We start from the raw sequence: 24,181 nt of genomic DNA, 5'->3' as shown, positions 1-24,181 counted from the left end.
AGATTAGTTAGGCTCTTGTAGGCTTCTTAGCTTGCTCCTGGCTGATTCTTATTGCGAAATTAGCACCCCACAACAGCTCTTTTAAAAGCTAATCTTGTTCTTGTGATATTTGTTTTTTTTATCTGTGTGTCCCACTGACACTTGTGTTGCATAGACAGCCTTGCTAATTCATACTGTGTGTGCCACACTGCCAGGCCCAGCACATTCAGTGACTACCTGTGTGTGGGACAGGTGCACATTGTAATACCCATTACTGCATATACCTACCTGTTGTGTTCAGTGCACCCACCTCATCACTGCATATACTGTACCTACCTGTTGTGTTCAGTGAACCCACCTCATCACTGCATATACCTACCTGTTGTGTTTAGTGAACCCACCTCATCACTGCATATACCTACCTGTTGTGTTCAGTGCGCCCACCTCATCACTGCATATACCTACCTGTTGTGTTCAGTGAACCCACCTCATCACTGCATACACCTACCTGTTGTGTTCAGTGAACCTACCTCATCACTGCATATACCTACCTGTTGTGTTCAGTGAACCCACCTCATCACTGCATACACCTACCTGTTGTGTTCAAAGAACCCACCTCATCACTGCATATACCTACATGTTGTGTTCAGTGAACCCACCTCATCACTGCATATACCTACCTGTTGTGTTCAGTGAACCCACCTCATCACTGCATATACCTACCTGTTGTGTTCAGTGAACCCACCTCATCACTGCATATACTTACCTGTTGTGTTCAGTGGCACGTTTTGTGGACATTCAGCGGAGAAACAACTTGCTGGTGAGACGCTTGATATGTGATAGCCCCACTCGCTGGAATTCGACCCTGGTCATGTTCTCTCGCCTGCTAAAACAGGAGAAAGCCGTCACCCAGTACATGTCCAATTACAGTAGAAGGACACAATCTGGGGACTAAATTTATAGTGGGTAGGAGGCGCCCGGTCTGGGTAACATCATGATAGAAATCAGTTACTGCTATATAAATTTGGAGCAAACGGAGACTATGTTCATTCCACAAGGTATGGAGTATTGAAATCGTCCTACCTTATAGATGTATAGTCGAAAATATAAACGAGTGGATATTTACGATTAAATTCGGTTTTTATTGGTGCACTTCGACAACGCGTTTCTCGGCTTACTGCCGCTTCCTCAGGTCAATACATGTGCCTGTCGGAGATTTCGTACGGGTATCCGGGCGCCAATGATGTTACCCAGACCGGGCGCCTCCTACCCACTATAAATTTAGTAACACTTCCCCTCGTATATGTTCTATACCGAGGGTGATTTAGTCTCTCGACAATTAAATCGTTTTTCTTGGGAGTAGCGACCATCTGGGATTTACAAGGCCGAGTGGGGACGGTACTTCTCCACCTGCGAATACGAGTGGTTGCCTTGCTGCAACCCACTTTTGTGAGTATATACTCAATTACTTTACAATATACCCATACCCACTAACGATATTGCACTAGATTGGGCTCCCGGACTTGTTTTGTGCTTTTCCCTCTCCACTACTCTACAATCTGGGGAGATGGGGATGTTGTGGCCCAACAACTGGACACTGATGCGAAATGCATGCAGGCTCATGCGGCCGCTTGAGGAGGTGACCAAACGGTCGCAGTGAAGGCACCATCAGACTTGCCCTCCATAACAGATTCTCGTTAAAGGATTCAAAGTTGATTTATTTCACATATACAGCAGGGCCTCGAAAGTCCTCCTGTATTGTTATTTTTGGTCACTACCTCGGGACGTGCATGCCTGCCTGCTGCCTTTCTTGGATGTGTGGTGGTAGCCGTTTCTTAGGCTCCAATTCCGGATCGGAATCGAACCAGGATTCCCCGGCCATTACCTGTGGTCACCATGGTACTGAGAAAGTACCATAGAAAGTTTCACACAGTTGAATGAATGGCAGACTTGCCCTCCATAATAACACATTCTTGGCAAATGCTTTCAATTTGGTTCGTCTTGCCCTGGGTCAAGGGTCCATCTGACCACAGATGCCTGGTCTGCAAAGCACGGTCAGGGCAGGTACATTACTTATACAGCATGGGTCTCAGGCTCCCACTCTGGACCGGAATAGAACCCTGATTACCCGGCCATTACCCGTGGTCACTCACAATGGCAGACTTGCCCTCCATAACAAATTCTCACCTCTTTGAGGAGGTGACCAACCTGGTGAGTCGCAGTGAAGGCACCATCAGACTTGTCCTCCATAACAGATTCTCGTTAAAAAGGATTTCAAGTTGATTCATTTCACATATACAGCAGGGCCTCGAAAGTCCTCCTGTATTGTTATTTTTGGTCACTACCTCGGGACGTGCATGCCATGCATGCTGCTTTCCTTGGATGTGCGGGGGTGGTAGCCGTTTCTTCGGCTCCCGCTCCGGACCGAAATTGAACCAGGATTCCCCAGGCCATTACCCGTGGTCACTCGCAATGGCAGACTTACCCTCCATAAGATTCTCATTGCAGGTACTGAACAACAAGCAGAACAAGTATTTAAAAAAATAGATGTAAGCTTTAACAATGGTAGAGAAAGAACAGTTGAAAGTTGATAAGGCAGTCAGACATTACCTGACATCACTGAGTGAGGAAGAGCAATCTCGCCATGGTGCGCACCAATCCAGCACGGCCGTCACTACGCAAACAGCTGTTTGCGGTGCGTTACACAGTGAGTTTGGTGTGTTAGTGTGAAGCAGTACTCTAATTACACTCCCTGATTGATGTATACACATGCAAGATGTTTTAAAGCACTTTAGGCCTGCAATTTAGCATTCAATGTGATTTCTGCCCTTAAAACGCTGCTTTGCGTCAAATCCAGATTTTGCCATGACCCCCTCCAGTTGTTAGACCCCTTGAAACATTTTTACCATCACTTTGGTGGCCAGCATAATTTTTTCTAGTTTTCATAGTTCGCCTCCCCATTGAAGTCTATTGCGGTTCGCGAAAGTACGCGCGAACCAAACTTTCGCGGTAAGTTCGTGAACCGGGTTCGTGAACCTAAAATCAGAGGTTTGGGCAATCTCTATTTGTAAGACATAAAACCTAAAATACCTATTTTCTGCAAAAGAGCCAATATTAGATACAAGCCTACAGTCTCTGGAATCTAGTAACTGTCACCTGTTTCCAACAGTTAGTCACTATATTCATCGCAATGGCCTCAATTCACTAACCTTATCTCTCTCATGGTGATGAGGCATGTAGTATTCAGGAAACCTTTTACCTCAGGCAAACCTAAAGTTACCTCTTCTGTCTTTCAGTTAACTCTTCAATCCTTAAAATAACTCCAGGATTCTAAAGTTAAAGACAGGCTGTTAATTAACTGTGTGTGAAAATAACTACAGAGGAGGTAACTTAACTACAGAGCAGGTAACTTAACTACAGAAGAGGTAACGTAAGGAATAAAGACAGCCTCAATTCACTAAACTTAACTCCTGTCTTTAATAACTCTTCTGAGCTGTTTTACAGTTATCACCATGGTGATATCATTGTGATAACTGTAAAACAGCTCAGAAGAGTTATTAAAGACAGGAGTTAAGCTTAGTGAATTGAGGCCATAATAGGATAACTCTCTCACTGTGTGGAGGTAAGTTTTCTCTTGCCTTACTATCTCCAGCATGATCTTAGTGAATTGAAGCCATTTCTTTTTTTTTTACTCAACACTCCCTTGATTTCAGCTGTTAATTATTAGCAATGAATCATGTGATCATGACATTGCAGACAGCATAAACAAAACATAAAGCAAAAGAAAAAATGTTCTCCACTGTCTGAGTAAAAGTGTGGAGTGGAGGATGATAAATAACAGAATTGCATCTGTTTTGAGCATCATCTTCATAATGGGGAATTTACCCATATAGGGATCTATTTGTTGTATACCTTACTATCTTTCCCCACTTGTGAAGAAGAGTAAAGTTGTCCATTAACTGTACAATATTTTCAACAGATGCAGTCTTTCGAAGCAATTTTTACAATCGAATTGTACAGAAAACTGCAAAAAATCCCCAAACACTCTCCTACTCTCTTACCTATATAGATACTGTATATGCAGAGCAGTGGCAGCGGAGTGCGCACCAACTCCAACGGTTTTTGATTATTTCATTATTTTTCTTGGATTTTCAGAAATCTCAACCATTCGTGCATGGTAGTAAGGCCTGATTTTTTAGATTTATTTGAACAAGCAAAATAAACAATCAGGTTTTTCAGATTGCAAAAAAAAAAAATTGAATTGTGTGTCGCCACCTTTATGGCCTGAACACATTACTGCGCTTCTGTACATTTTTCAGCTACAGATCAATGTTACAGATTGATATCGTTGCTGAAAGGCAGACAGAAGCGTACTAGTGTGTTTAGGTTCTTAGGCTCAGTTCACACTTGCCTGATCTCCAAATGCCAGCTGGAGAGTGGACATTACAGTGTCCCCTGTGCTCTGTTGGCGTCCAGGAGGCAGATGCATTTCCTCAATAGGCTTCTATCGGAAATTAATCTACTTGTCCAGAAGAATTGTGTAGGTCGGGACTTTGCATTTCGCTGACCACAACAATGGTTTGAATGGATGCAAACTGACATTTGTGAACAGATCCTATTTATACTATAGGATCCATTGACATCAGCGTTTTTGCATTAGTTCAGATCTGGCAAAACGGACAAGAAAATGAAACTGGCTGTCTGCATGTGGGGTTGATGTGGCTCTGAAAAATGTAAAGCTATAGGCTTGCTAGAATCCAGTGGTTCTGGATGCAAGCCTGGCTTCAGGGACATAAAGAGATAATTTGCATATTCAGTAGCGGTGCATTGTGGGTAACCACAGATATTCACTTAAAGCTGAATTATGGCAAACTCTTTCTGTTTTAAGAAGGCAAACCACACTAAGCAAAGCTTTTTAGTAGGAGGGCTTTGCAGTCTCTATTAGCCCCCTATACTTTCCTTGTAGTTTTGGGTCACCCCGAGCTGCTTGGTTACTGTGTAACACTAATCAGAAATCTCATAGCAATGCAGGAAGCAGTGTAGCTCTGAGAGCAATGCCATAACCCTTTTTCAAATGTGGGAAAAGATAGTGATAAAACAAATGCCTTCCTAAATTGGTACGTACATTACCCATTACAGCACTGATGCCCAAATCACATAAAATTCTGTTATTTTGTGTTACTCTGCATACACAGAATGTGCAGTAAATCACTATTGCTGATTCACTCATATTTCACTTTATTTTTGTATTTTCATGACAGGTGTTTTTGAACCATTTTGGTACCAGCAATCTCTGGCCCCTTAAGGACCAGACTCTGGTATGAAAAACGGGGGCCAATTGTGGTCATGCTGCATGGATTTGCCACTACCGCTGATCGTGTTGCTCTTCCGTCGCTGAGGCTCACTTGCCCTGCCATCACTATGACGGCAGAGCTCTGTGAGCCGGTCAGGAGCCGATTTCATTGGCTCCTGACCCTGTGATCAATATGAGCCAATGAGATTGGCTCACAGGGATCACAGGGTCAGGAGCCAATGAAATAGGCTCCTGACCAGCTCACAGAGCTCTGCCTTCATACCGACGGATAACAGCTCCCAAATACAGTATACATTTCAATTAGTGCCATCCAGAAGCGGTTAATATTAATTATCTCGATTCTTAAGGGGCCGTTACTAAATATTCTTACAGCCTGAGATACTTTAGTCCTAACGGCAGTTTGCCAAGAATCAGCTTTTTAAATAAGGAGCTGTGTCACGAATCCAATGCACTATATATGTACCTACAATTCATCCATTGATTTTTCATTTTTGACTTTAGATGGGCTTTAAGCTTTATCAGTCCAGGATAAAATATATGATCCTCTGTGACAATTTCCCCGAGGTATTAATATAACAGTCAGTAAAATTTCATGACTACCATGGTACTAACAGCTGGCATCTTGATGGGAACAACATGATGCTGGCTGGACCCATAAAGTCTGTCTTCAAAACAATTCCCTTGAAAAAGAACCACAGCGTTCACCCCTGCAGCATATTATCGTTTTAAAATTTTATTATAACATATTTTCTGTTTTACTCTTCACACATCAGGCTTCCCCTCTTTGAAGCAAATGTCATTGAACTTTTTGCCTCTAGTGCCCATCTTTGGTTCATCGACACTTTCTTTATAGGGCTGAGATTTATCACTGTGAACAACTTTATGCCTGACTTGCTAAATGCTAACCCTTAACTTCTTTCTGCATTTATCAAGAAGAAGAAAGCAGGATGGAGCGGGTCTGCTGGGAGGTCTCCATCCCTTCTGAGCTCCAGTATACTGCTTTGGTCCTTGTAAAGTTCAAAGATGGACACAGATTGTATAAGCTTGGTGCTGGAGGCAAAGGTTACTCCAAGTGCAGGATAGCAAACAGCATCTAAACCAAAATAAACAGGTGACAGCACAGAAGTAAACTAAGATGGATTAAACAGCTGGTTTAAAACTGGTTGCAGAGCTAATCATAGCAACATATAAGGGAGAGAAGTGAAGTTGAATATGTCAGCATTACTTTTGTAGGAACAGATATATTTTTGAAATGAAAAAAAAGCATTTTCACCTTAAATGAAAGAGAAATGCATGAAAGACATCCTGTCACTTTTTTCATAATTGAGACTAAAGTCAAATTGTACGCAATGAATTACAGCTCACTGAATCTACAGTCTTCATTCAAAGTAGTATGTCTTTGTTGAGATATGGACACTTACTGTTAAATGTTATCAGCGAGTAAAGGCTCGTTCTCACTGAAGCACTGAACAAGGCTAATGGTGCTTAGTTCTTTTAGCAGGTATTGGCTGACACTGCTTTTTGCAGATGCTGACTGAGGCTTTTAGCAGTCATTAACTGGCGCAGTAAAAACTGTCTGTGACCACAACAGATTTTGGACAGGGCCAAACAATGGGCTAATCCTCCGCTTCTTGCAGCCACATGGCATTCATTCTTCTTCCATTGTGCTGTTATTGGACAACGCAAGGTGCAGTGGAATACCTAGGGTATTTGACACCCAGTGGTGGTTAAATTATTTAAAAACACACACACTCAACCGAAAATTTTTTGAGGGGTGTTTTAGAGGTTTGCATGCTAAGTGCCTTGCAGCAAAATTTGGGGGAAATTACCGAGTGCAGCTCACTAACAGTGGTGCTCATCACAAGCTCATGGTCACAAGTAACTCATGACGACGAGCTGTTTCATGACCCCGTTATGAAATTCATTGCTCTTTCTTTTGTTATATGTAAATTTACACTACCGTTGTTTTCTACATTAACTGTCATTTACCGCATTTAAATGTATACTTTTTTCCTTTAAAATTTTAAAATCAATTTTCTGAAAAACTACTTTTTTTCCACTTGTTCCCACTGGCCGCCATCAGGGGGGGGGGGAGAACCATCATTGCAGTGACGGGCCCCAAGCTCCCAGGGGGCCCGGGCCCCCCCTCTGACATGCGGCACCTGTTGTATGTGTCCCCGGATCCCGCTCTGGTCTCTCTCCCCGCATCTCTACTGTAGTTAGAGCAGGCTACAACAAAGAAATGAACAGCGCTACTTAAAAACAGATGAGTGCTTACCTGCAAAAAAGTGCACACCCCACTCATGGGATTCAAATACACAATGAGCACACACATGACCTGTCTACCACTTGACCTGTCTACCACATGACCTGATCCCACTTTTTCTGCGCAATTCTTAATTTTACTGGTAGCGCGCCCAGGCTATGCATATGCACAGGTAGGTTTTAGTTAGTGTTAGGTCCCCTCCCATGGAGGAAAGACTTCTACGACAGTGGGAGGGACAAGTACCTAACAATTGCAAATTGTTAGTGAAACTAACATCCTCCAAGTGGTAGACAGGTCATGTGTGTGCTCATTGTGTATTTGAATCCCATGAGTGGGGTGTGCACTTTTTTGCAGGTAAGCACTCATCTGTTTTTAAGTAGCGCTGTTCATTTCTTTGCTGTGTTTGATTTAATTCTGGTCAGCTGCTCCCACTTGTTAGTGTTTCTTTGGTGTATATGCAGAGCCTCTGTTTGGTTCAAGGTGCGTTCGTAGTTCCTGGGGGGGCTCAGCGCATCTCTGAGCTGAGGCCATTCAGGGGCGGCCTGGTGATGCGCTGATCCCACTTTTTCAGAGCAGGCTACAAGAAAATGGCTACCGATGTCCACAAATGCAGACATCGGTAGCCATTTCTCTGTAGCTTTGCTCTAACTACACTGGAGCAGCGGCCGCCCGCAGCTACAACAATAACATTTATTTCTGCCCCGACCCGACCTCCTGTCAGCTGCGGCAGCCAGCTTCAGGGCGATGCCATACGTGAGTGCAGCGTGCTGGGCACTCAAGTCTCTCCCCTCCGCCTCCTGAAGCTGGCCGGCCAATAGACAGGAGAGAAAGCTCTGCTCCAAGCCTCTCCTCCTTTCTTCAGCCACAGCCGCAGTGTTTACTGCGTGTAGCCATGCCCCTAACCCCCGCCCACTGCCAGTGAAGCCTGAAGTTAACTTAGATGTCAGGCTAGTTAATGCTGCTGACCCCTGGCCAGCCTGTGCACCCTTGCAACCCCCCCCCCCCCCCCCAGGGACAGCAGAGCAGGGGAAGAGAGAGCCAGCTTCAGCCAGAGGGACAGTATGGAATGCACAGCAGGCACGGTTGTCATGTGAGCAGAGAGAGCTGTGTGAGGAGTCACCCCTCCCCCCTCTGATGACAGAAGGTATCACTATAAAGTGCCTGTGTATGACTGCCCTGCTAGTCTCTGCTCCCATATGCCCCATCTCCCTGTCTCCCTCCCTCCTCTTGTATTCCTCCTCCCCATGCTTCTGCATGCCCCCCTGTCTGTCTCTCCCATTCACTCTGACTCTCCTCCATTTCCCAACATCTCTCCTTCCTATCTACCTATTTTCTTTCCCACTCTTCCTCTGTACCTCCTCTCTTTTGTGACACTCTCTCACTTTCCTGGTCTGTCATCTTCTACTGTCTCTCTAATCTACCTGCCTTCTCTCTGCTATGTTTTTATCACTTTTCTCTGTCTAATTAATATGTATTTATATAGCGCCCACTGCTTCCGCAGTGCTGTACAGAGTATATTGTCTTGTTACTTAACTGTCCATCACAGGGGCTCACAATCGAGTCCCTTCCATGGTCATATGTCTATGTATGGATCATGTAGTGTATTGTAGTCTAGGAAGAATTTATGAGGAAACCTGTTAACTTATCTGTATGTTTTGGAATGTGTGAGGAAACTGAGTGTCCGGAGGAAACCCACACAGACACAAAAACACTCCATGCAGATAGTGCCCTGGCTGTGATTTGAACCGGGGACCCAGCACTGTAAGGCAAGAGCACTATTGCCTTATAGCCCTCAGATTATAATGCATTCTTATTATTTAGTATTTATATATTTTGCAGCGCTGTACAGACTATATTTTCCCGTCACATAACTGTCCCTCAGAGGAGCTCACAATCTAATCCGACCATAGTCACAGTCTAATGTCCTACCAAATTATTATTATGTATTTATACCTCACTGAGATCTTCTGCAGCACATTACAGAGTACATAGTCATGTCACTGACTGTACTCAGAGGAGCTCACACTCTAATCCTACCATAGTCATAGTCTAATGTCCTACCATATTATTATTATGTATTTATATAGCACTAACATCTTCTGCAGCAGTGTACAGAGTACATAGTCATTTCACTGACTGTCCTCAGAGGAGCTCACACTCTAATCCTACCATAGTCATAGTCTAATGTCCTACCATATTATTATTATACTAGGTGACCTAAGCCCGTTTAAAAACGGGCTCTAGGTCTGTGTCGAATCCCCATTCCCCTATTCCCCTCTCCTCCACTCCCCTTCCCTCCCACCTCCCCTCTCCTCCCCTCTCACCTCCCCTCTCCTCTACTCCCCTCCCACTCTGCATCGCAGTGTCACCGCGCATGCGCGCACCCGCCGCGCGCGCACTCCGCCCGCTGACCCGCCGCACGCCCAGCTGCCCGCTGACATGCCACCCGCTCGGCTCCCTGGTCCCAAGCTATCCCTGGGTAGTGTTGTCACATGCGCACAACGCTTCAGCACGGACAACGCTACACAGGGACAACGCACGGACACAGGGGTTTTATTATATAGGATAGCACTGACATCTCCTGCAGCACTGCACAGAGTACATGGTGATGTCACTGACTGTCCTCAGAGAAGCTCACAACCACCCCCACCTCACCTGAGTCCCCTCCTCTTGCGCTCCCCCTTCAGATATTAGATTAGTGTCAGCTGCAGCGAGCGGGGAATGACTCCCCTGACTTCCACATTCCTGATACCAGAGCGCTGCGAGCCACAGATCTTCTCCACCTCAGTTGCACTCACTGTACTTCCTGATTAGCGGAAGTACAGCGAGCAGCATTGAAGGCGGAGAAGACCTGGCACGCAGCGCTTTGGTATCTGGAACGTGGAATCAGGTGAGTCATTCCCCGCCCGCTGCCACTGACACTGCTAACCTATACTGGGGCAGCTATACTACCAATACTGTATCAACTATACTAGGGCAACTATGCTACCTATATTGGGGGCAACTAGACTATCTATACTGGGGCAACTATACTAAGCTACCTATACAGGGGGAAACAATATTGGCTGGCTATACTGGGGTTAACTATACCTGGATACCCTCTACAGGGGGAACCGATACCTTGCTACCTACCTACCTACCTATACTGAGGATGAAAATGTTGGGAGTTGTGTGATCATCCATCATTCCAAATTGGGGGGGGGGGGGATCAGCAGGGGCCCAGGTCTGATGATGTGTGAGGGGCCCCAAAATTTCTGATTGCGGCCCTGCATGCAAATCTGGTGTTTCTAGCATGTAATGGGGCTTTGCTATTAACCGCTAAAGTCCACAGGTTTTTAATCACGAATACCGACTCGTGATTCGTGATTACATGCGGTTATTCGACTGAAAACTGCACTCGAGTCGCATATCCCTTTATACTCGTGATTGTGATGACGAGTCAATTTGTAAGTGGGTAGAATCATGCTCGTGATCACTCGTATTCGTGATCAGAGGTATCCGAGCAACTCTGCTTACTAAGTATGCTGCAGCAGAAAATGGGGGTGGGCATAACATGATGTGGGTGGAGCTAACTTTAATGTAACAGTGTAACCTCAATCGTTACCTCCCACACATGAAATGCAGATCAACAATACCTCCCATACATGAAATGCAGCAAATGTTACCTGTGACTTATGACATACAGCAAATGTTACCTCCAACACATGAAATGCAGACAAAGTTACCTTCAACACCCAAAATGCAGCCACGCAGCTCATCATCTGCCATCTCTTCCACCTCCTGTCCTGGCTTACTCTCTCAGTAAGTGATTGGATCTGCATGCCTGTTGTCCCCTTTCTCAGACATGTCTTAAGGAGAGCTGGTGAAGGACACTGACTCCCCTGCTCTTCATCCACTAACTAGTCATTCTCTGTTCACTCTTCCAAGGAAACTAAGGGTTGGGAATAAGTGTACGGTGTCTGTTGGATCTCTCCCTATAGTTTTTTAGTTCCACAGACAGCCCCAACATGTAATGCTGAAAACAAAGTTCTACAATGTTCTCATTGACAACTACTACAGAATATCTAGGGATATGGCACTGCTGGATGTATAGAAAGCCTGTTCATTGCTCACCACAAATTATATGTTTTGTGCCTGAGAGAAAGAGAAGGAAGAGGTGGTGGTTTAAATTGACCTATGCTCAGTCATCCACTCTTCTACATGTTCAATGTTTAGCTTTTGTATATAACAGTCAGGAACCGGCCCCACGGCAAGCCTGCAGAAATGGTTCCCGACTGGGAGTTGGACCAGATTGCGAGGGGAAGCAGCCTTATTCAAGCTAACACAAGGCTATCACCCCTCAAAAACACTTCTCACTGCCACCACTAGCTGCTGCTAGACAATTCAACAATTTTCACTCTGCTGTCGAGTTGTAAGGATCCCTCCTGTAGCGGGTTGTGTCCGTTGCAGTGGAGCTGCAGGCGGACAGTTCTGACTTATCTGCTTGCATTTGGTTGTGTCATTTGCAATTGCTCTGCAGTTCTGGGCAGCTCAGGATGCTGTCATCATTCCACCAATTGCTTGTTGCAGCTGAGCTGCGGCCAGATAGGCCTGGATTTCCTGCATGCATGTTGTTACATAATTCTGCATGTATTTCTTATGGGGGTCCTTTGCATTCACAGCCAGCTAGCAAATAGTAATCAAGCCAGCTCAGGATTGAGTGATTACCCATTAGCTGTGTGGAGATTTGCATACCTGCATCCACTGGCTGATGCCAGCATAAAGGTCTGCCTCCCATTTCATACCCCGCCCGTCACTACGCTGATCTACTGGGCACCGTGGTACTCTGTATAGTTCTGTTATTGTAGTTCTAAGCGACAGTATTACTTGTGCTTTAGCTAGTTCTTGATAAATATATATGCAGACTTGCTAATATATATTTATCTGTTAGTTGTTAGTTATTTTTCTTATCATGGTGTATTGCTGTGGCTGGATGGTATAATGGTTAAGGGTTCTGCCTCTGACACAGGAGACCAGGGTTCGAATCTCGGCTCTGCCTATTCAGTAAGCCAACTGCTATTCAGTAGGAGACCTTAGGCAAGTCTCCCTAACTCTGCTACTGCCTATAGAGCGTGTCCTAGTGGCTGCAGCTCTGGCGCTTTGAGTCCGCCAGGAGAAAAGCGCTATATAAATGTTATTTGTCTTGTCTTATTTGTCTTGTCTTGTCTTGCCTAGTTCCATGCTTGATGGACGTTTGCTGCATCCATGGTGGATCAGTGAAGTCCATTATCCAGATAGCTTGGATTCTGCCATCACCACGTTAGTGACTGGTAGTATTCCTGCTATTCTAGTTTCTGGGAACGTAAATATAGGCTGCAGTTGCTACTAGTTACGTTCTATCCTGTAGTCTTGCCTGGGTAGATGCTTGCTGGTGACTGTTGTTAGCCAGCTTGCTCTGCTTCTGTGGACGTGACTGTGAGCTGTGTTTGCTACTAGTTACGCTTATAATAGTCCTGTCTTGTACCTGTCTGAATACTTGCTATCGCTAAGGCAGCACAGTGCAAACTAAGGCAGTGCAACATCCCACTGCGCTGCCATTGTGTTTTATTTGTAGCGATATCGGAAGCCCAGAGCTGCAGTTGCTCTGGGCAGCCTGTGTAACCGCTTCCATTATCCAGCTCTTAGCCTTGTTGTGCTGGGTGGTCAGAACGTATGACCTCCCAGCATTACACGAGTGGTCTGCACTCAGTCCAGCATTTTGTATTTGGGTCAGCTTTGCGCTTGGGCCAAAATGTGGAAACTCCACACACAATACAATCACACAGTAGCAAGGCACAATCAGGCAATGAACTTGTAACGCAAATTACACTGCAGACTCTCCAAGACTATGAGTTTTGCTAGTACATCAGAAGTCAAGCTTATTAAATAAATATTTAAAATCCCAGAAAAAAAGTGGAACAGTGCAGAAAGGTAAATATACAAAATATTTACAAAAACAAAGTAAAAATTACAAAGACACACAACAAGCGGAAATAAAACGTTACCAGCATACAGATCAGAGCATTGTTTGCGAGGAGCCCGCGGTTCCGACTAGTAGCCGGGGAACTTCTAGCATGTTGCTAGCTACTGGGGAAGTACAAGTTTTGAGTGTTCTCTGCTGGCTCTTATAGGCCGATTTGTAGCCCGGAGGCACTTAATGTGCAATTCCAGAAATAATGCAATTTCCCCAGATTGTGACATCACCGTTTGCAGAGCCCCCTGTCACATCTGGGCTTGCTGTGACATGCAAATTTCAAGGGTTTCCTGTCCCACTTAGAATCTAGTTTCAACATTTTTTATTAAATGTTAGCAAAAAGATCGGACAAAAGTGTATATATAGATACCCCACGCAGGGGGCAAAAGTAGTAGCAAGATATCATAAACAAACAATAACAATAACAACAGAATAGTATAAACAGGGTACCAGTGCAGCAGAAAAGTAGGCTTGAAATGTTGCAAATACTGAAACAGATTCTTTACTATACAGGACAAGTATGGTGCCTAAAAATTAGGTAAAGAAGGTGGCATAACGAAGACCATTGTTATTCGCATAATCAACCCAGGGTGACCATGTGTTGCTAAACTGCAGCATCCGGTCATCTGATATAGCTATCATTCTCTCCAAAATCATAATTCTGTGAACTTTGTCGATCACATGATCTAGAGATAAGAGAGGATCCTTCCAACGTGAAGCTAGGTATGTCTATGCGGAATTTAGGATGTGTTGGATTAGCCTATGAGCTGGGTGTTTTATGTTATTAGGTTTATCTCCCATCAGAAAGACAGATTGGGTAGGAGAGAATGGTATCTGAAGAACAGAAGCTATCAGTCCAGCAACTTGTGACCAAAATCTGGTAACCAGGGGGCAGGTCCACCACATGTGAGCTAGAGTGCCCTTGGTGCCACAGCCTCTATAGCACAAGGGGGAAGCTTGAGGGAAGATGCCAGAGACCCGCTCCGGAGTTAGGTAGGCTGTATGAAGGAGTTTAACGTTGGTCTCTAAAATAGAGTAATAGAGGCTTCCTTTCATTAGGGTTTCAAAACAATGCACCCACCTTTTAGGTGTAAGATGAAAATTGAGATCGGCCTCCCATTTCTCCAGAACAGTGTCCATGGCAGCTTGGGCTCGAGCAGCCTGTTGGGCATATAGATATGAGATAATTCCGCCCTCTAGGGGTGAGACTTTGCAAACATTTTCAAAATAAGTAAATGAAGTGTCAGATGATAGTGGACCTAGGGTAGACCAGAAATGGTAGACTTGTTGAAGGTGGAAAAATTGATGAGGCCTACAAGAAAGCGATTCAGATAAGGTGGAAGGGGGGATCAGGATCCCTAGCCTTTGATAATTAGCTAAGTTAGTATGATGGGAGGAGATTAGCCATGCCAGATCAGAGTTTAGACCTGGAGGAAAGTCAGGGTTACCAAATAGTCGAGTAGATAGCGAGGGGGTAGCCTGTAGGCTTAATACAAAGCGATATCTTTTCCAAATCTTTAATAAGGACCAGCTAACGCCCATAGGCGTCGGCAGGTCTTAAGTTGTTTCCCATGGAAACGAGCGGCCTTTCCATGTCAGTCCACGGAGGGTGTCTCCGTGAACAGCCGGAGAGCCGCCAATCGCGGCTCACCGGCAAAATGTAAACACGCGGGGAAGAAATCCCCGCTGTTTACATCATACGGTGCTGCTGCGCAGCAGCGCCGTAAGGCAGATCGGCAATCCCCAGCCTCTGATTGGCATATGATAGGCTGAAGCCTATCCTTCAATGCGCAGGATGGATATCCGTCCTGCGCAGCCCATGGAGGGAGAGGGAGGGACGGGAAGGCAGGGAGCGCCGAAAACGCTGCGGAGGGGGGCTTTGAAGAGCCCCCCCCCGCAAAGCGCAGCAAGCCGGCGGCGATCAGACCCCCCCAGCAGGACATCCCCTAGTGGGGAAAAAAGGGGGTAACTCTGATCGCCCTGGCTAAATCCTGATCTGTGCTGCAGGCTGGAGAGCCCACGCAGCAAAGATCCTGCAAAACACCCCTGGTCCTTAAGTGGTTAAGGTATGTAGGGTGTAGGGGGAGGCAGATAAAAGTTGGGAAGAGTGCACCAGTGAAGACCAAACCAGGGACTCAACTGTGAATGGCTTCAGTAAAGATGATTCAATGCTTACCCATAAAGGTGCGCTAGGTCCAGCCTGGGAAGGTGGGATATGAGCTAATTGAGAAGCTATGTAGTAATTGTAGAAGTTGGGGACAGGCTGGGCCCCCTGCATACTTAGGAAGTTGCATCCTCTTAGAGGATATTCGGGGAGGCTTGTGAGCCCATATAAATTTAGAGACTTCTCTTCTGAAGAGGGGCCAAAGAGTCTTTAGGAACTAAAATAGGGAGAACCCTGAAGTAGTAGAGAATCTTAGGGAGCAGGGTCATGCGTACTGCATGAATCCGTCCACTAAGTGAAATCGGGAGCTTGGTCCAGGTAGCGAGTAGGTTTAGGAGATTAGATAAGAGAGGGGTATATAGTTGAGGTGAAACATATCAGAGGGATTTTTAGCAAGTTTCACACCTAGATATTTTACATACTTATGTTGGATATGAAACCCAAAGTGAGAGGCATGTGCAGAAACGGTGGAGCTAGGAATGTTGCAGGGAAGAAATTCTGATTTTGTAATGTTCAGAGACAAACCGGACAGATCTTTAAAACTTGATAATAGATTTAGTAATAAGGGAATAGATGTAGTGGGACTGGTTAAAGTTAAGGCCAAATCGTCTGCAAATAATAATTTGTAGATACGTCTGCCTATTTGGTAACCCTGAATGTCTGATTCCTGTCTAACCTTGATTGCGAGAGGCTCCATGCAGAGAGCAAATAATGCTGGGGATAGGGGGAAACCTTGCCGTGTTCCCCTTTCTATGTTAATTGAAGATTGACGTGTGGAGGGAAGTTTGAGGGATGCGGTTGGAAGGGAGTACACCAATTTGATTGCCTAGAGAAAGGAACCAGTGATACCAAATCTTTGTAAGGTATGAAGCATAAAGGGCCAAGACAGGGTATCGAAGGCCTTTTCAATATCAAGAAGGAGCACTGCCAAGGGATGTTTAAGGCGATGAGCATGGTGGACAATATTAAGGAGTTTCCGGATGTTGTCGGTGGCCTGACGTTGGGGGATAAATCCCACCTGGTCTTTGTGAATGAGTAAAGGTAGGAATTTATGAAGGCGAGAAACGAGGACTGAGGTAAAAATTTTATAGTCAGAGTTTAGTAGGGATATGGGACGGTAGTTAGGAGGATTTAAAGGGTCGCGACCTGCTTTTGGGATAACTACTATTGAGGAAGCTAAGAATTCAAGGGGGACCGGGGCACCTCTAAGGATAGAGTTAAATAGTGAAGTTAGGTGGGGGATTAAGATAGCAGAAAATTTAGCGAAACCGTCAGGACCCGGGGCTTTGTGACTCTTGAGGTGTTTTATTACCTCTTTGACTTCATCTAAAGAGATAGGGAGGTTAAGTGAGCTTGCTGATAAAGGTGAAAGGTATGGGATTGGCAGGTTCGACAGGAAGGACTGGGGGTCTTGAGTGGGCGAGGAGGAAGGTTGGGAGTACAATGAGGCATAATACTGAAGAAATCGGTCATGGATTTCGTCAGGGTTGCAGGTTTCCCTGCCATTAGATAGCCTGATCTTCCTGACACCATTTAGCTGTTGTTTCTCCCTGAGTTTGGCAACAAGCCAATGATCAGGTTTGTTAAGTAGCTTGTGACAGCGGGATTGAGTCCACCGATAGACCGTCCCACTTAGAATCTAGACCAGTATTCAGAACAACAGGTAGCCGTTTACATGTATAGGCTTCAAAACAATGCAGCACCTTTTCAGGATGCAGGACATAGGAGTGGGTCGTTATCTAATTAACTGTTTCCTTGCTGAAGGCCGCAGTGTCCAGAGGAAACTAAATGCAAATGTACTTTACACTGCCATACAGGCAATCAAATTAGCAGCTTCCTTCAGCCAGGTGACAATTATTTCCAAAGCCAGCTGCCAGACTGGCTTCTTAACATACATACACATCTGAAATAGTACACAGCAGACAGAAAATGAAGAAAAAAATGCTTCTGTATTATATACAATATCACAAATAGCTGCTATATTATGACACCTCCCCTTTTTAAAATGGCGCACCACAGATAATTCCCACGAATCGTCTTGCCAGCACCTACACTGACCGCCTGGCCTGGTGGGGTAACTTCTTAGCATTCTCAGGAGGGTTTCCCACCTGGCAGTTAGCTCCAAGCTACACGACTGGAAAACTAGGCCAGGTTGCTGCAATGTGCCATTGCCCCCGGCAACCTGACGTAACCAACCAGGGGGATGATGGTCAGTGACGTCCGTGAATTTGCGACCATAGAGACAGTGCTGCAGCTGGTGAAGGGTCACTATGCGTACTTTCTCTATAGTGGCAGGAGCTACCTCTCTGTCCCTTTGGGGAACGATTATCTGTCGGTCTGCCTCCTCCACTTCAGACGGCTCTGAGGGAATAACTTCCCAGAACCCTCTCTGCCTGCCCCTCCCAGCTGGGGACCTGCTGGCCAGACCCCTGAGCTCTTCCAGGCTGCTGTCAAATCGAACAGCCCCAGAGAGCTCAGTGTTGCCTGTCACCTGCGCCAGGGAGGCTGCAAACTGAGAGGCTCCCGAGCCCTCAGGGCCAGATTCCGAAGCGGGTGCTGCTGACCCGGCAACATATGCCACTTTGGTGGATATAGTCCCTCCGCTGTAGACCCGCTAGCACTGCTGGTTACCATTGCAGCTGAAAGAGTGTCCGCATTACACATATCATCGCTCATACATTTGATCTAAAAATCATCTGAAGGGGAAGGATCTGGCCTGGTGCCATCTGCCCCTTCAGTGGGCAGTTCATCTGCTGCAGCCAACGAACACTGCTGGTTACTCCTGCAGCTGACGGAGTGTCCACATGACACACAGCATTATGTATCACAACACATATGACATCAACATTATCTGCCCTACACATATTGTCATTTAGAACACCACATACAATATCGACATTATCTGCATTACACAAATCGCTATTCAGCACTTCACAAGTAGCATCAACAGTTTCTGCATTGATAGTCCATGCGTCATACATGACATCATCAGTATCTGCATTCTTTGTATCAACATGTCCCCTTCCAGGCCTAGGCACTGGAGATTTACTAGGGTTCGCTCATAGAAAACTGTCCTTATCCCCTGGAGACTCACCAGCACCCTCCCCCATTTGCAAAGAGTTATCACACAGTACCTTACATGAGTTCGGGACTTCTGGTGGAGATGCAGGCACCACGGGGGTGTGACTAGGCTCATACCGGGCTACTAACCATCCCAGGTCAGTACCCAGCAAAACGTTGGTGGGGATTTTATCAGTTACCCCAACTTCTTTCATTCCACTGCCGCCCCCCAATCCAGGTGGACCAATGCGGTGGGTATGGCTGGGGTGACACACCCAACTCCTTTGACAGCAATCATCTTCCCAGGAATGTACTGCTCTGGATTTACAAGCTGGGGATGTATGAGAGTCACTTCTGCTCCAGTGTCTCTCAGCCCAGTGGCAACTGTACCCTCAATCATGACAAGCTGCAGATTATCTGCATAGCTAGTGGCATTCCTGGTAGAACACAAAAATGCTTGGAATTCACTGGGGTTTGGAGCCTCAGTGGATTTTGGAGCCTCCCTCTTCCTCTCTTGGCAAGTCACGCTGATAGGATCCACCTTGTCACATACAAAGCATTTCCAGGTGTCAGTGTTTGGTGGCTTGAATCCAGGAGACAGCGGTGCTTGCCTCCTCTGGGTGATGGGAGAAGCAGGTTTAGCGATCAATTCTCCCCTCTAGCTGGGTGCAGTAGTCCTCCGGGACTCGGATGCTCGATGGGCTGTGTAGGAATCTGCAATTTCAGCAGCCTCAACCACTGTCTTTGGCTCTCGATCCAGCACAAACAGCCGGACCTCAGCAGGACAAGTGTGTAGGAACTGGTCCTTGATCAACAGTTCCTGCAGGGCATCAAAGGTTTCAACAGACAGTCCTTTTAACCACTGCTGGAAGGCAGTGCGCAGGTTGCAAGCATGATCCAGGTAACTGTTATAAGGACCTTGCTGTACTGTCCTGAAACGTTTGCGATACACCTCTGGCGTGAGGTGGTATCGCTTAATGATGGCTTGCTCTTAGCGGTATGGACGAGCTCAGCTCGTCCATCACCGCCGATGGCTGCCGCTCAGGCCCTGCTGGGCCGATTTTGTTCAAATAAAGAGCAGCACACGCAGCCGGCACTTTGCCAGCCGCGTGTGCTGCCCGATCGCCGCCGCTCTGCGGCGATTCGCCGCGAGCAGCGGCGAAAGAGGGTCCCCCCAGCCGCCTGAGCCCAGCGTAGCCGGAACAAAAAGTTCCGGCCAGCGCTAAGGGCTGGATCGGAGGCGGCTGACGTCAGGACGTCGGCTGACGTCCATGACGTCACTCCGCTCGTCGCTATGGCGACGATCTAAGCAAAACAAGGAAGGCCGCTCATTGCGGCCTTCCTTGTTTATTCTGGGCGCCGGAGGCGATCGGAAGAACGCCTCCGGAGCGCCCTCTAGTGGGCTTTCATGCAGCCAACTTTCAGTTGGCTGCATGAAATAGTTTTTTTTTAATTTAAAAAAAACCCTCCCGCAGCCGCCCTGGCGATCTTAATAGAACGCCAGGGTGGTTAATCGCCTCAAGGACCGCTTCTTCCTCCTGGGGAAGACTCATAAATGCCTCCAGGGCCTTGCCTCTCAGCCCTGGTGTGAGATATCTTGCCCACTGCTCTCGGGGCACCCCATATTGACGACAAGTCCTTTCAAACCCCTGTAAGAAAGTGTATATGTCAGAGTCCTTGTCCATAGCGGGGAAATTATGCAGGGGGATTCTGTGGACTCGCTCACCTTCGCGTTCTGCGGGTCCAGCAGACCAGTTCTGCTGCTGAAGGTTAGCCAGCTCCAGCTGGTTTTGGTGATGGGCTCTATCCCTTTCTGCCTGGTGTCACCGGTCAGCACTTTCTCTCTCTGCCTGATGTCGCTGTTCAGCTTGTTCCCTCTCGGCTTGTTGTATTTCCCTCTCTGCTTGTCGTATTTCCTTCTCTGCTTGCCGATGTTCCAGGATCAGCTTTAGGCGCAGTTCGGGATCAGCCGAGCCTAGTAGCTGTAGATCAGCTTCCAGAGATGTCATTTCCGTATCCATATCCAGGACATCGTCGCACTCGCATCCTGTGGTGGAAGGGATTCATCCTCTGATGTGTTGTGAGCTGTCTCTGCTGGCATTGGAGCGCAGGCTTGCTCTGCCTCATCATACTCTTGGAGGGCACAAACTAACTGTCACAAGCCCCCTAGTGGCCGGACTGCACAATGCCTTCCAATCAGTTTCAGCACACAGACCATGCAATATGTGGTCGCAATCGGTGCACAGAAACCACTGGGATTTTGGCAGCAGACCGACTAGAAGGGAGCTTGTGAGTTACGGTAATACAGACTACACACTATTTCAGGGTATAACTGCCACCACTCCTACAGAATGGTAGGAGTCCTAACTATACAGAGACTAATACCTGCAAATAAAACAGTTAAACACACTCTATTTTATCTAGCCATCAACAATAGTAGCGACTCTACAGAAGCTAGAGTTCAGTTTGTGGGGCTGAATAGCAGGGGTAGCTGAACAAATAAAATGACTTTTTAGAAGTCTTTATTATTAATGCAATATAAATAATTAATATATACAGAAAATCATTAAAATCAACAATTATAGAGACATTAGTAGCGCAGTATGAAAATAAAAATGGAAGAAAATATGTATACTTAAAGTCAGGTGAAATATGTCCTTTCTGCGAAAACACGTGCAGTTCTATGTTTCAGTTCATGAGCCAGTTCAGACAAGATAGCCACTACTCTTCCTCAAAGCAGCAGCAGGCTTCCCTGTAGATGGAATTGGGGGAATAAAGGAGGAGTCTCTGGCAAGCACTTTTGAATGATCCACTTTTTGGGTGGGGTCTCAGGTTCAGCCCAGGGGCTGGACAGGGTGCGGTTCACCTCCTGGGTGGGTTTCTGATGCCCACCAAATATGACATTTTTCATATCTCAGCTTACGCTTCCTGCACACACAACAGTCACAGATTCATATTCCTCAGAATATGACAGTTCATATGACATCAAACTTGGGTGCTTTTGCATGCCCGGTTACGAAGTAGCGGAATACCTCGGGTTCTGGGTATGTCAGTGGCCTCAATTTAATATTAAAATATTCATAAGATCCAAGCCAGCAGAATGAGATAACTTTCATACCTCTCATATGAAGGGTATTCCTTAAACGGGCTAAAAATCATAAACTCCACGTATTTCTAAGCTGTCTACATGGCTCCACTGAGTCTGAGCCATGCTGTGTGGAAGGCTCAGTTTGCTAGGTTCACCAAATGGTATCTTTTTTCACCTAGCTGTGATCTGCCTGTGACAAGAAATCCTTTGTTCCTTGCTAATTAAACAAACTTGGGACAGTCAGAGACAAAAGAGTTCCTATAGCAGCTATGAAACCAGAGACTCACAGGCTCACAGTCTGCTACCCCCTAGACATAAAATCTTGATCTGGCAACACTACACCAATCAGTGCAGGAAACTAATTGTGATTGTGTTCCCTGGTCTCATGGCTCTTCCGTGACACTAACTGGTCCTTAGTCGGGCCTCTCACCGTCTCGATGCCTCTGTGCTCACACAGGTTGAGTAAGTCATTTTGATTCTGTTTCTCGTAGCTGGTTGCTTTCTGAGCCATCGTATTGCCAAACAAAAAAATTGAAATAAGGGGGAAGGGGAAGCAAAATGCCAAGTGTGTACCTTTGTGAAAAAAAAGTATATAGATTCTGCACTGAGTAGACTTCTGTAGGCTAGTTGCTTCTAACAGTTCCAGCCTTTAGTACACAGGATAGGGAGTTAAACTGCATACTAATGTACTAAGCGATTCCACCACACTGCCACCAATAATTTCAGGAACCGGCCCCATGGCAAGCCTGCAGAAACGGTTCCCGACTGGGGGTTGGACCAGATCGCTAGGGGAAGCAGCCTTATTCAAGCTAACACAAGGCTGTCACCCCTCAAAAGCACTTCTCACTGCCACCACTAGCTGCTGCTAGACACTCCAACAATTCCCACTCTGCTGTCGAGTGGTCTGAACTCAGTCCAGCGTTTTTGTATTTGGGTCAGCTTTGCGCTTAGGCCAAAATACGTGAACGCCACACACAAAATACAATCACACAGTAGCAAGACACAATCAGGCACTGAACTTGTAATGCAAATTACACTGCAGTCTCTCCACGACTATGAGTTTTGCTAGTACATCAGAAGAATTTATAAAAGGGGCACTACAGCAAAAAACTGTAAAATTTAAAATATATGCAAACATATACAAATAAGAAGTACATTTTTTCCAGAGTAAAATGAGCCATAAATTACTTTTCTCCTATGTTGCTGTCACTTACAGTAGGCAGTAGAAGTCTGACAGAAGTGACAGGTTTCGGACTAGTCCATCTCTTCATAGGGGATTCTCAGCAAGGCTTTTATTCTTTATAAAGATATTCCTGAAAAAGGATTTAAATAATGATGCTGGCAGCTTCCCTGCTCGCTACACAGTTTTTTGGCAGTGCTTTTAAAAAATAAATATATCCCTGAGAATTCCCTATAAACAGACGGACTAGTCACTTCTGTCAGATTTCTACTGCCTACTGTAAGTGACAGCAACATAGAAGAAAAGTAATTTATGGCTCATTTTACTCTGGAAAAAATGTACTTCTTATTTGTATATGTTTGCACATATTTTAAATGTTACAGTTTTTCACAGTAGCGCCCCTTTAAATAAATATTTTATATTCCAGACAAAAAGTGGAATAGTGCAGAAAGGTGAATATACAAAACATTTACAAAAACAAAGTAAAAATGACAAAAACACCCACAAAAACACAGTTTGCTCATGAACAAAATAAAAGCGGGAATAAAACGTTACCCGCATACAGATCAGAGCATGTTTGCGAGGAGTCCCCGGTTCCGACCAGTAGCCGGGGCACTTCTAGTGTGTTGCTAGCTCCTGGGGAAGTACAAGTTTTGAGTGTTCTATGCTGGCTCTTATAGGCTGATTTGTAGCCTGGAGGCACTTAATGTGCAATTCCAGAAATAATGCAATTTCCCCAGATTGTGATATCACCATTTGCAGAGCCCCCTGTCACATCTGGGCTTGCTGTGACATGCAAATTTCAAGGGTTTCCTGTCCCACTTAGTATCTAGACCAATATTCAGAATAACAGGTAGCCGTTTACATGTATAGGTTTCAAAGCAATGCAGCACCTTTTCAGGATGCAGGACAAAGGAGTTGGTCATTATCTAATTAACTGTTTCCTTGCTGGAGGCCACAGTGTCCAGAGGAAACTGAATGCAAATGTACTTTACACTGCCATACAGACAATCAAATTAGCAGCTTCCTTCAGCAAGATTACAATTATTTCCAAAGCCAGCTGCCTCAATGGCCTCTTAAAATACATACTGTCAGGAATTCTCCTGTAGCATGTTCTGTCGGTTGCAGTGGAACTGCA

At 45.7% G+C, this 24,181-nt stretch overlaps 1 long non-coding RNA gene across 2 annotated transcripts in view; it reads left to right on the top strand.

Moving 5' to 3' along the window:
- The first annotated feature begins 8,393 nt into the window (after positions 1-8,393).
- Positions 8,394-24,181, top strand: part of LOC137522669 (uncharacterized) — a 54,043-nt gene continuing 38,255 nt past the window's right edge. For both annotated transcript variants that reach the window (XR_011022392.1, XR_011022391.1), the window contains exon 1: positions 8,394-8,703. This is a non-coding gene — a long non-coding RNA (uncharacterized lncRNA). The remainder of the gene's footprint in view (positions 8,704-24,181) is intronic.

The sequence above is a fragment of the Hyperolius riggenbachi genome, chromosome 6 (genome assembly GCF_040937935.1).
Source record: "Hyperolius riggenbachi isolate aHypRig1 chromosome 6, aHypRig1.pri, whole genome shotgun sequence".
NCBI lineage: Eukaryota > Metazoa > Chordata > Amphibia > Anura > Hyperoliidae > Hyperolius > Hyperolius riggenbachi.
This window is presented reverse-complemented; position numbering and strand designations above follow the sequence as displayed.